Source organism: Anser brachyrhynchus, assembly GCF_964034855.1.
Source record: "Anser brachyrhynchus genome assembly, chromosome: 1".
In the NCBI taxonomy this organism is placed as follows: domain Eukaryota; kingdom Metazoa; phylum Chordata; class Aves; order Anseriformes; family Anatidae; genus Anser; species Anser brachyrhynchus.
The window spans coordinates 62274501-62287733 of NC_137694.1; the positions used below are offsets into that span (position 1 = coordinate 62274501).

Sequence of the window (13233 nt, forward strand, 5' to 3'; positions counted from 1 at the left end):
GAATGTGTGAGGCTGTAAGCTAGTCAGTGCTTTTTATTCAAGGCCAGAGTTTGCAGTAAAGGGCTAAGTTACTGTCATGCCTCAGTCTGCATTTAACTTCAAATAAAAAACAGTCTTGATCACTTCATGCTTCTTGTCCCTCCAGGTGATCACTGGGCCTTTTAACACAGTCTGCATGGATATGATTCATATACTTATTCAGATTTGTCTCTGGTAATCAACCAAAAACAGTTCCAAGGGAAAAGAAAGGGGTTTTTATTTTATTTTTTTTCCCCAGAAAGCATCGCCAAGTGATTTATAACACTAGTATATACTAGTATATGTAAGTCCTAAATCAGTTTGCTTGAAACCAGAGATTCAACTTTTTTTTTTTTTTCCTGCATTCATTTCATTTGAATATAGAATCAGTCTCAGGAAAGCTGTTCAGAGCTGTTCCACTTCTGTGGATTAACTATTAGCACAAGAAGACAAGAGAGGCTGACCTTGCCACGGCTTTGAGCATGCAGGTGCAGTGTGGATGGCCTATGTTGATGACCTTATATGAACAGCAAAAAGTGAGAAAAGATGCAGTGTCTTGCCACTGGAGAAACAGACTGTCCTTCCTCAGTAGTTCTTCAGAGATATGGACTAATGCAATGTGAAGTAAACTGATTTTCATGTCACTGGAGCTGTTAAGGTATGCCTGGGAGCCTTTTAGTGGTGCAGAGTAGGCTAGCTGTCTCTGAAATGGAGGTCATGTTCCCTGGTAAAACTGATCACTCACCTAGTTCTCTTTCAGGCTTGATGGACCTTTTTCATAGTTTTTGTTTCTTGTTTGTTTGTTTGTTTCCTCTTCAGGAGAAAAATCGCTTAAGTTTTGCTTTTGGAGACATAAATCCTCAATCCCATCACAATGACAATGTAGAAACTGTCCTTCCATGAGTCTCAGATGTTCCTTTCTCTTGCCATGACCAACCTGCAATACAAATATGATGTGATGCTGAATACTGAAGCTTTCCTGTCCTGAGGAAAGATAATACGTAGAAGGTAAGGTCAAACAAAGTGGAAATCTCTTCTAACCCATGAGATGCAATGCCTTGTGCTGAAGTGAAAACAGCCTGTCTGATAACATTTTTTTTTTTTTCAAGAGAACAGTGAACCAGGAAAGTTACTCTACAAAATATATTAGTTCTTAGGCATGAAGGGTGGTTTGCTTTCTTTCTTCTCTTTTCTTTCTTTTCTTTCTTTCTTGCTTTCCCTCCCTCCCTCCCTCCCTCCCTCCCTCCCTCCCTCCCTCCTTCCCTCCCTCCCTCCCTCCTTCCCTTCCTTCCTTCCTTCCTTCCTTCCTTCCTTCCTACTTTTTCTTTTCCTTTGTGCACACTGAGCTAGGTTCATAGAAAACCACACAATTTATCTCATAAAATATTATCACTCCTGCCTCACCTGTGGAAATATTCTCCAGGTATAGAAAAAATGATTCATTAAATATAAGAAGATACCTGTGGTTAAAACAATTGAGACTGCAAAGCCCCATTTTAAGTTTCTACTTTTGAGGTACCTTCAATATATGTTGTTCATTGGGGAGGGTGATTTCACAATGAAGAACTCAAATATCTGCTGATAGAACCCGTATAGAGTTATAGCCAGCTAGAATATGAATGCTGTAGAGAAAATAAAAATGGTAGGTACTATTCATCCTGCCAGTTCTTATCCACATTTTATTATTATTTTTTTGTTTGTTTGTTTTTTTGAGCATATCTTTTTCTCCCTTTATTTCGCACTAATCCTGAGCACACTGTGTTGCAACAAGCAAATAGTTTCTGCTTTGTGGACTCTGTCATTCCATACTTGGTTGTTTCTTGACAACTGGCAATCCTTACTGGGACATTTCATTTTTCTCATGTGAGCCTTGGGAGCACCATGGAATAACATCTAATCAGTGCTAATTCCTGTAGCTTGTATTAACATTAATTACTCAACTTTGGGAACAGAATGAATGCTCAGCAAATTTGCAGATGATGTGAAACTGGGGAAATACTTAACATGTTTAACAGCTGAGTTGTATTCCAAAAAAAATTGAGCATTTGGCCAAGAGGAACCTCCCAAAGTGCAGGGAGGGGAGTGCAAAGCTCCTTACCTGGAAGAAATTGCAGCAGGCATCAGCACAGGCTTGGGACAGACTATCTGAGTAGCTGCCCCACTGAACAGGATCTGGGGGTCACAGTGGATGCCAAACATATGAGTTAGCAGTGCGCTCTTATTGCAAACCACACAAACTGCATGGCTGGCAACCTTAGGGGCAGCGTGACCAAAGGGAGGTGATAATTCAGCACTGGTGAAGCCACACTTCACAGTTTCCAGTTTAGGGTCTCTCCAGTCCAAGAGGGAAAGGGAAAAAATAGAGAGGGTCAAGTTGAGGAATGGATGATCAGGGGCCTGGAGTACAGACCTACAATGAGAGGTTGGGGAGCTGGACTAGTCTAGCCTGGTGAAGAGACTTCGGGGCAAAGTAACAGCATAAAGCTTCTTGTTCACACATTACAGAGAAGCTTGAGAAAAATTCTTAGCAATAGTGGCAGATGGTATAACAAGGGACAACAGTTACACATTGCAGCTTGGGATGTTCATGCTAGATATTAGGAAAAAAATTCTTTATTGGGAGGGTGTTGCAGCATTGGAACAGGTAACTCAGAGATGTCAGAGACTCTTCGTCCTTGGAGGTTTTCAGGACTCAGCTAGACAAAGCAACAGCTGATATAATCTAATGTTGGCCACAGTCCTGCTTTTTATGTGAGACAAGCCAGGAGGTATCTAGAGATCCCTTCCAGCCAGCACTCTGATGACTGTATGAATTTGAGGGATGCAGTAAGCCAATCTAGAATCCTGTTGCAGTCGATTTTTAATTGAAAAGCCTATAGTTATGAAGTGTTGCTGAGAAGTGAAATGCATCTTCATGTATAATGTGGAAACTATTCTCTCAAACTGTGCTTTACATATTAGAAAGCTGCAACAGAATACATGACTCCCAGATGAGATGAACCTAGGGCAACATTTCGTACAGGCTTGAGCCCCCGTTCTGGAATATTTCTGGCACATGCCAATGTTTAAGTATAGACTTTGTTTTAAGCCTTTTCATCTATCTGTTGTTTGGTTAAAGTCCAGGAGTATGTGCATAATTCTTTCATGAATCAAAGCATTCATGAGGCCTTAGCTGGCTCCTGGTGGTTGTTCTATTTCTGAGGTACCTCAGCTGTGGCTTGCTCTGAAAAATGTACTCAGACAAACTGAATGTATGTTTTACATTGTGCACATCTGTGTCCCATATTCAGATTATGAATTCACTAAGTAGCGTGTCTGTCTTCTAAGTGAAACTTCCATGAAAACACAAGCTGCTCCCATGTCCTCATGAGTGCAGTACTTTCCAGAAGGAAACCTCAACATCTGCAGTAGCAATAACTACTTCAATGAAAGTGTTTGCTGTCTCTTTCAAAATCCACACAAACAGCTGAGGGGCAGTTTTAGATGTAATGTAGAACTTGCAAGAAGTCCATGACATTCTCTAATACTTCATCAGGTTATTGGCTTGTCACAATAGAGACAAGAATTTTATCACTGTGGTTGATTCATTATTTACAAGACTGATTAATTTGCTGTTTTTTCACAGTACCTAGTGTCAGTATGACTGCAAACTGTAGAGTCTGAATTCAAAGGGTGTTTGAAGTCTGTGGAAAACTTTCCAAAGGTTTTTTTTTTTTTTTTTTTTTTTTTTGAGTACCCCTGTACAAAGCTCTGGTGAGCATTATAAGTTGAGACATTCTTATTTGACTGCAGAGCCTGGATAATATGCATATCTATAAGAGCATATAGCTATGTGAGTTTAAGCCTTTTAAAATTCCAGATGCCCACCAGGAAGTTCAATGTACTTTTTTTTTTTTTCCATGTAAATTTCTGATACTCTTATGCCATGGAGGTAGCTGTTATACCTATTGTAGAGTGATCCATTGCTCTATTCAAGCCCTATTATATGACCAATGTTTTCTTTGATAAGCTTGAAAGAATTACAAGATATTACTTCCAGCTAAGTACAGGTAAGTTAATGAATCTCCCATTTTATAAAGACTTCTCATCAGTAGAGGGCTAAAAACTGTAATAAAGTTTACATGTATGTAACAGGAAGTGAAGTTACAGGGCCCTACTGACAGTTCTTGTCTTTTGTCTGCTTTTAAAAAATACAGTAGTTAGGGACTGAAAGGTTCCCAGTTTGAAATTTGGCTTCAGAAAAAACGTAAAATTATATGTTTAATTAATGCCAAGATCTTCTGCAAATCCTTTGGTTAGCATCTTGTTGTCCTGTACTGTTCTTGGTTTCAGAAATTGATATTTGCTTAGTGTAACTGAGTTTGCATTACTGTAATATGAATGACTTGGTCCAGGAAAGGAAGAACAACAAACTGCAAGTACTGTGACTTTTTGTTTGATCTCCACTCATGCTTTAATTTCCCTATCAGTTATGTATTATAGGAAGCCAGAGACAGAATTAGTGTCAAGAAAAAAAACAGAAAGAAAATATTGCTTGAACATGCAAGATTCTCCAGAGTCAGCTCATTCAGCTATTATACTAAATACATTTGTACAAGGTTTTCTTTGTCTCATCATTTTATCCTGAAGCTGTGATTTAGTCAAATGAAGGAATGGAAAAGTACCACATGCTATAATGGATGTGTGTGCAAAACACCCATTTGTGCCTTTTCCAAAGCTGTTATATTGTTTGGTTTTCAGCCCATTGGACAAGCTACAAGGCTCAGAGATCATTTTGTACCTCTGCTGGCTAACCTCTGTGAAATGGTAGTGCTCATTCTCACCTCCTCTGCTTTTACAGCACAAGTGTTCCATCCTCAACAGAAGTAATATGAAAAGAAACAACATCTGCAACAGCTGTGTGTCTCAGTAGCTACCCCTTAGAAGGACTCATGGCTGGATACTTCAGAAAGCTTTAGATATAAATTTAAAGCAAAGGCAGCAACCCACTTCTTGAAGACAGACACAACATATGTTTTGAAAAGGAATCTTTTGTGAAACAGCAAGCAAGTAATTAGAAAAATAATGTTTGGGCATAGGCTGTAATCGGGTATTGCTATTAATCTCTGTCAAGTTGTTATTCTTCTTAAAAGGGTGTCGCTGAGCTAATATGAAGCAATACGCATATATAATTAGGAGAATGCTGTGTAAAATACAGCTTTTTTAAACAATCCCTGTTACAAACACAAATACTTGATACTAAAACTGCTGTTTGGTGTGTGGCTAAGCATTAAAACTCACAAGCAAATATACATGGTTTGGAAAGAGAAGCTGAAACTGAGGATGAGATTCAGCTCCAAACTGTAGACATCTACATTAGGAATATAGATGAGGTACCTCCATGTTAACTGGGTCTATAAGTGCCAATTCTAGTAAAACAAGAATCAGGGTCTTATTCTGTTTATTGTTATTAGTTAGTTCTAACTATTATTATTAGACTGTTATTGATAGCTATAGTTATCCAAAATCTGAGCTCACCATCTGGGCTAACAGTTGTGCAACAGTAACCTTCCTGGGCAATGACAGAGCTCAGGGGATCCATTTGTAAAAGTCCTCAGCTTTTGTTCAGTGTCTTCTTAAGGGAACTATCATTTTGGTGACTTACTAGGCTGGTCTGGGATTTATGAGGATGAGCCAAAGTATTTTTGGTTTCTTTGGTTGGGGTCAGTTTCAATGTTATCGTCTTTGATCTCTCTGGTAAACGCCCTGGGTGCAGACCCCATGTGGATATGCAAACTCTTGGGATATATTTATGTCTGAAACTGATGTGGACACACAAGGTTCCCCAGTTCTTTGTCATTTCCAAGAGAACATTGTCTTTTTAAAAGTTTTTTTTTCTTTTTTTTTTCTTTTTTTTTCCCCAGAAACTGGTTAGAATATTCTAACATGCTGACGAAGAAGTTTTCACCTCCAGCTGTGCAAAAGACTCATGGACCTAGACAAAACTATAAAATGTCTTAGTTTTTACTCAAGCACTGTGTTCTTTGGACTTAGGCCAGATGCTTTAGGCTCTCTAGAATTTCTCCTATGCACAAGTCTTCTGCACAATCTGGTGTGACTACGACACTGGTATTTGCATTGCTTACTCGTCAAGTGAATTCAAAGAGTTAATAAAGAAGACAACATCCTTACACTGAGAAAGAATACATTAGGGACCCAGTACAATTCAGACATGTTCCTAATCTGTATCCTTCCATTGAAGAATACTGTTAAATACTCTGGTTATGAAAGCTTTTAGAATTACACAGATTTCACAAAATAATGATAATTTACAGTAGTTGAGAGCTTGGTTATGTTCATATTTTTAAAAATAGTCCATAAGACAAGATCAGTGAATGCAAATCCTATTTGTGGTTCATTCTATTACATGTCTCACTGGTGTCCAAAATGCTTGTGTGGTTCTCTTTGATGTAATAACTTTCCCATTTCAATTTTGGTGTCTTCATCCTACCTGTTGTGTTATGAGGTGTTCTTTTTTTCCCCCAGAAAATTACCTTGCAGCAGAAGACCATAGTATTTTGGGTGAAACAGTCAGTGGGTAGAAACTGCAATCTGGACATTTTCCAGGGGAGATCAAATCACTCAGCTTGCTGTAAAAAGTACAAACAAGTTTTAGTCTGGATGGTGCTTATCTATTTTTGCAAGTGCATCACTTGAAAAGCATTTTGCTCAGCTGATCTGTATAGCTGTTGTAGAAATGTAAATTTTCCCTCCTCCAAACCAATAATGGGCACCTGGCAAGCTTGCTTGTGCACCCATGCATTCAAGTCCGGCAGTTTCCATGGAAACCCGTCAAACTGTTGCACCAGTTTTCTAACATGCTTCCACTTCACAAACTCAGGACAAGCTGTTTTTCACAAAATTCTTGTATAATGCTATTTTGTTTTCTCTCTGAAAACAATTCAGTAAGACTCAATGTTTGCAGACTGCAAGAATTGCTTTTTATTCTGTCTATAACAGTTCATATATATTAGAAAATGCATTCTGGGGCTTTCACAAAATCAATGAAAATATATTTAAAACTATCATACTCCCCATCTTGAGATGAGTAAAATGAAAAATTCTTTTAAAAAGAGTATATTTATACTACAATTTCATTAATACACTACATATGTCTCTAGTTCCCTTCTGGGAAAATATTTTACTTCCAAACTCAAGATGCGAGACATAGCTGCCTCTTTTGAGAGGCTCACATGCCTCTCAAAGGCATGTTAACCTTTTAAGTTAAAGTTTGATAAATTTGTTCAGGGAGTTAAAGAACATGGTCTCTGTGGGAACAGAAAACTCAATGATCCAAGAGGCCTTGTATATTGTGTGGTTTAAAGCTCATCTGTTGACTAAAAAAAAACAAGCCTTCTTTGATTATGAATAAATCATATTTCAAGCTGTATCCTCACACACACAACAAATAAAGTTTCAGAGGAGCTTCAGAATACCAGAGAGACAGAGGACTCTGGTACTCTCTCATTAAGAGTACAGCAAGCCTTATAACTTTCAGATATGGTCCACACAGGTAATCTTGTAGGTTTTTCATTTTGGGGAAATTCATGGCAAACACCCTCCCCACTATGCAATCCAACATCTATCTATCATTCAGCCAGTGACAAGGATTTCCTGTGAAGACAAATATTCAGATATGACAATTTTTTATTCATACAAACTTCACTTTTAAAAGTTATTCTTGAATCTTAGAATCTGCCGGTTCATGTAAATGAAGAGTATGTCCTGGCACTGATTGTCTTTAAACAATATCAAGCCTTTTTCTACCTTTGTTTCTTCCTTATGCATTGCAATTTTATTGATATCAGCAGTTGGTCCTCATACAAATTGGACAAGCATCAAACGCTATGAACTAATCTTGTGGAACAGGAAAAAGAAATGTTAGTGATGTGTGTGAGTTGAAGCTCAAATGAAAGGTTCAAAGAAAAGGACAATTTGTTGGCAGGAACTGTAGAATTAATGCACAGCAAAATTTACAAGAATGTCTTATCTAATGAATATTTATAAAAGAAATCAGATGAAGCTAGAAGCTAAAGAGGCATAAATGTGACAAATGACCATTTATCAAGAAACATCTTTCAGCTGAGGAAACCTGAGACTGAATGGTGCATACTGTAAAAGATTGAATACACTTAATATGGGCTTGCTTAATGGAGAAGTTTGTCTATGCCATTTAGCACTAATTTAATGCTAATATGCCCATTTAATAACAATTTATATTAAACAGTTTCCTATTTAATGTTAATTGAAAATCACTGGTGTCCTGTTCCAGATAGTCCTTACTGTCACTTATTTCAACTAGCGACAAAAAATGCAGTTTTATTTTGACCTAAAACTTTACAGGAAACCTAAAATGCAGGAAGCACAAGTCAGTCACTAGAACTAGAAAATTTAATTTATCTGTGTTAATTAAAAAAAAAAAAGTGATCATCAAAGACATAGAAACGTAATTAGATACTACAAAGCATAAAGGATACATCCAGCTGACTCTGAAATGACGGTAAACTGCAGTTCTGCAGTTCTGGTTGTGCATGGGCAGAAAATGGTTGTATTGAGGAAAGGGATTCTGGTTCGACCACCACCATTTCCAGAGCAAAGCCACAGTACTCACCTTCTGGTTGTCTGGGGCAGATGCCACTGGCTGGACAACAAAAAAACAGTGGCATAACCCTTGTCTAACTGTATGGATATAAACTCAGAATACGTCCCACAAGTTTCAGTCTGCTTGTGAACTGTACAAAGAGCTTCATCATCCAACAACCTGTCCCTATAGGTATTGAGAATGCTCAGAGTTCTGTGCTCTAGGACCTAATCTACTTTTTAGATCCAGGTTGTAACTAAATTGGAAATTATATTCTATTTACATTGCAGTTGTTACTTGTATCACATGGACTCTCTCTATAGCTTGTTCATAAATCCATTCCTTCCGTCTTGCATGTACATGCACAGACTAAAAAGCATGTTTAATGCCTGAGGGAAAGTTCATAAAATGAAATATATTCATATTCTATGTTAAGTACAGCTGCATCATTATGTACAAATGGTCTGCCAGTCTAGCTATCTAATCTGTCACTGATATCAGGGTCTTCTTAATGCCCTGAGTTTCGCTCTTTTATTCCTTTTATTCCATAGGATTTGTGACTCCAGTTTGACACAAGTATCATGATTATGTTTTCTGTATGTTGTCTGGCTGGTTTATTTCAAAAAGTGCAATGAGTCAATTATACTATTGCCTGTTTTCTAAGTGTTGGAGAGAAACTCTAATTGCTTTCTGTCAGTAAACTTAGGCATGGCTATTTCCTAAGTCATTTCTCTTTACCAGCAGAATAGTGTCCCACTGAGAATATTGCCTCCTTATTGTGGAAACTTTTATATTTTGGTGGTTCACAAGCAGTGATGTTATTAATCTTCACTGTATTTTATAACATTTAAAGCAAAGAAAAGCCTAATTTATAATGCTAAGGAATAAAATTATGGCACACACTTTCTCTGAGGGGAAACAGGTTTCCTGCATAATTTGTAATTCCTTCCCACAGTGAATATAACATGTATCAGGCTTTTTTAAAAGGAAAGCTAATTGTAGAGGAGTGGGAGACCCTACAGATGAGGTTACTTTACTGTTTGCCTACTTATTCTTGAACAGAAAAAAAAAAGAAAAAAAAAAAGAATGAATTCAAGGATATGCTAAAGGTAATCGGTTTGTTTTGGATAGGAAATACAGGAATCCATTGTGAATGCAAGTGACGGATCATCCTGTTTCTGATTCTGCTGACACACAAATGTCCATATATCTGAATCAGTCTGAGGCATTGCACATGTCAAACTGTTGCTCTCCCAGTGCTTGCATTGATAATCCATCTTCTGCACTAAAATTTGACAAGCATAAAATTTTGAAAAGGCCAAGTCTGGAGTCTCCTGAGATTATTTTTGACCTCAGCTTTGACAAGAAATCAAGGAAATCACTAGCTGTATATATTCTGCAAGTTCATTAGGCAGCTGAGGCCTGGCAAGTCGCTATTATTAGTAGAGTTAGTGATAGCAACATTTCTATAGCTAATGGAAGCCATCCTTGACATCAGAGGCTGGCATCCACACAAAGGTTTGTGTCACTGCTGTGGAAGAATAGATACATGCATGTGATCCATTTAGGCACTCTGTGGACTAATAGTGTCTTTCCAAAACTGCAAATCCTCTTGCTTTGACAGCATGTGTCCATATGCTGCTGGGGGCCTTGATCCCTGAGGTGTCTGCATTTCAGAAGGACACGCTTCTGACTCTGGGTTTTAATGAGGTTTGTTGTATGTTCTTCTTCATGGTGACCCGAAATCTCTGAAATCTGAGATTGGAAGATTCAAGAAAATACTTCAGACCAACTGTTGCCTGAGGAATGCCACCTCCAAGACCTACAGTGGGAAGGGGATACTCCTCCAGAGAGGAAATCTGACTGTGGCCTTACTCCCCGCTTCTCTCTGTCTGTCATTCCACCTTCATTCCAAAAATTTCTTAGCCAAAGATCTGTATTTTACCATTTCTATTGGAAATATACTACACATGTGGCACTCCTACTTGCCTTAAAGAGTGTCTTACACTGAGACAGTGTCAGTGATGGAGCTACTTATACAGCATAGGTATCAGAATCTACTCTTATACCAGATCAAGAAAATCCTTAACTGAAGCTTAGAAAAATGTAGGAGCTGTATGGTAGGCAATGATGGTGCCTGGAAAAGCAACCACTCAGAAATTAAAAATACAGGTATGGACTGGAGTTCTGTTTCCCAATTTTATGTCTTTGAAGTAGAGTTTATGTGATACTGACAGAAAGAAAAGAAGGAATAACTGTAACAGGAATTCTGCTGATTTAGTTTCCATGAAGGAGCTCTGTGCTATCCATTTCTTTTGAGGGCAGCAGAGAAGAAGAAACCAGCAAAGATGACAAAAACAAGAGAGTCTACATTTTAACAGATGGATATTCCAGCTTAGTGCAAGACAGTGGGAGAAACAGAGGTAAAAGCTAGCTGAGATGCTAAGGAAGCACATATATTGCAATACACCATTGTAATAAATTGTTCTGTAGTTTCGTGTTTGTTGACTTTTCCATTTGATTACAGACATATTTTAAAAGAAATATTTTGTTGTTCAAGTGAAGTGATGAAACAGCCTCTGAGTAATTTGATTTGTCACTGGGCATTTCATTCCTAAAAGTGTGGTGGCCCTGAAAACCCTTCTGGCACAGCAAGAATATTCTAAGACCTCTCCTGTCTTCTGCAAATATAATAATTATATGCTTTTCTACCTGGTTTGCATGGGCTGTTTTGAGCATCAGTGCAGCAAAGGTGCTTGACATTTCCACCTTTGATAATATGCTTTATGCTTGTATCTTCAAAGAGCAAAAGTATCAATCCTGATTAGCAAGCTTGCCAAATCCAGCTCAACAGAAAAATTTATGAAGCTGCTTCTGACAATCTATAGCAACTATTGCAGGCTTTGGATGAATAAAAATAAGTATTACTTACTAATACTACCTTACAGAACTTTGTGTGGTGGCCTGGTTCAGTTTTTTAAGTTTTGATGGTTTTAAATTTTTTTTTTTTTTAAGTCACTGGAATTTCAGGCAATGTGCTCCTATTTTGTTTTCTACTCAATTTTCTGTTTTAGCTATACAGTATATCAGTTTATTTTTTATTTAAAATTGTTTTTAAACACTTGAGCAGCACAGTCAACTGAGCTAAATGAGTTCATCTTTAGAAACAGACTATAATTCATTATGAATTATTGTGAACCATGTAAACTATGACAATCTTAGGCACCTGTGCCTTTTTGGCATCTTAAGACATGCAGAGTGCAGTGATAAACCTTTCATACCTTCAAGGTAGTTTTCCTCTTCTGTATTATCCTAAATTTCTCCAGACTTAATCAGCACTGAAGTTAGCCCATGATTTGAAGGAATGAATGAAGGGAAGCAGGAAATGACAGAGATTAACTTTGATGGTATTAAAAGAAAAGATGCAGAGAACATATCTTGTTTGGGTATGAAAAAGTGCTAGCTATACCTAGGGAGAAAAAAAGATGAAACAAGCTGTTTTTTAGGAGGTGAAATGAAACTTTAGTCCAGCCTTGAGTTATACTGTGACTGCTTTTTGCTTTGGAGGATCCCTTGTCTAAGGGTAATGTGATGGCATTCAGCTGTTTTGGGAGCTTTGACAGTTTGCCTTAATATTACAGAAAGAGTAAGAGGGTGCTTAGAAAATGAGGTATGATTTGGGCAACACTGGGCTTCAGCACAGTTAACATCTTAAGAAGTTAAGATGTTAAGATGTTAACTAGGTCCTTCTGGAAACTATATTGAGTGTATGCTGTATTTTTTCTTCAATGTGTGCCCTTAACTTGTACCCTGGAGAAGCCTTCTAGTATACATGTATACATTTTGGCCTGATCTAAGGCTATTTGTGGTCATTTATAGTCATCACCAATTGCTAACGTTTTACACTGACTCTAGGTAAAAGAGGACAATAGGCAATTAAGCCTGTGAGCTCCCTGTCACTGGCGTGCATTTGGAGAAATTCTAGTTTCTCTGAGAGAGTCCTGCACTGTGCTATTAAAAGCAATATAAAAGATGTGAGTGATGTAAAAGTGTTGTAAGTACATGATGTAACATTTTAGCTTTGAGGTTTTAAAGCAATACTGAATCTATAACTGATGATTTTATTATCATTGATAAAAACTGTCAAGGACATTGAGAGGTAGCAGAGGAAAAATATCAGTTTGATTTACACTGTATTCACTTTTCTTACAAATAATAATAATAATAAAAAATCTGAAGGGTTTCCAAAGCAATTACTTTTATTTAGCATTGCAAATCACCATTTTCTCCTCTTATGTGAAGGAAAGGAAAGGAAAGGGAAGGGAAGGGAAGGGAAGGGAAGGGAAGGGAAGGGAAGGGAAGGGAAGGGAAGGGAAGGGAAGGGAAGGGAAGGGAAGGGAAGGGAAGGGAAGGGAAGGGAAGGGAAGGGAAGGGAAGGGAAGGGAAGGGAAGGGAAGGGAAGGGAAGGGAAGGGAAGGGAAGGGAAGGGAAGGGAAGGGAAGGGAAGGGAAGGGAAGGGAAGGAAGAGAAGAGAAGAGAAGAGAAGAGAAGAGAAGAGAAGAGAAGAGAAGAGAAGAGAAGAGAAGAGAAGAGAA

At 37.9% G+C, this 13233-nt stretch overlaps 1 protein-coding gene across 1 annotated transcript in view; it reads right to left on the reverse strand.

The window, feature by feature from the left end:
- Positions 1 to 234: 234 nt before the first annotated feature.
- Positions 235 to 13233, reverse strand: part of CHRM2 (cholinergic receptor muscarinic 2) — a 148673-nt gene continuing 135674 nt past the window's right edge. The window contains exons 4-5 of the transcript XR_013938601.1: positions 6552 to 6647; positions 235 to 955 (exon numbers count right to left, since the gene is read on the reverse strand). The gene's annotated coding sequence lies outside the window, so the exon portion shown is untranslated. The remainder of the gene's footprint in view (positions 956 to 6551; positions 6648 to 13233) is intronic.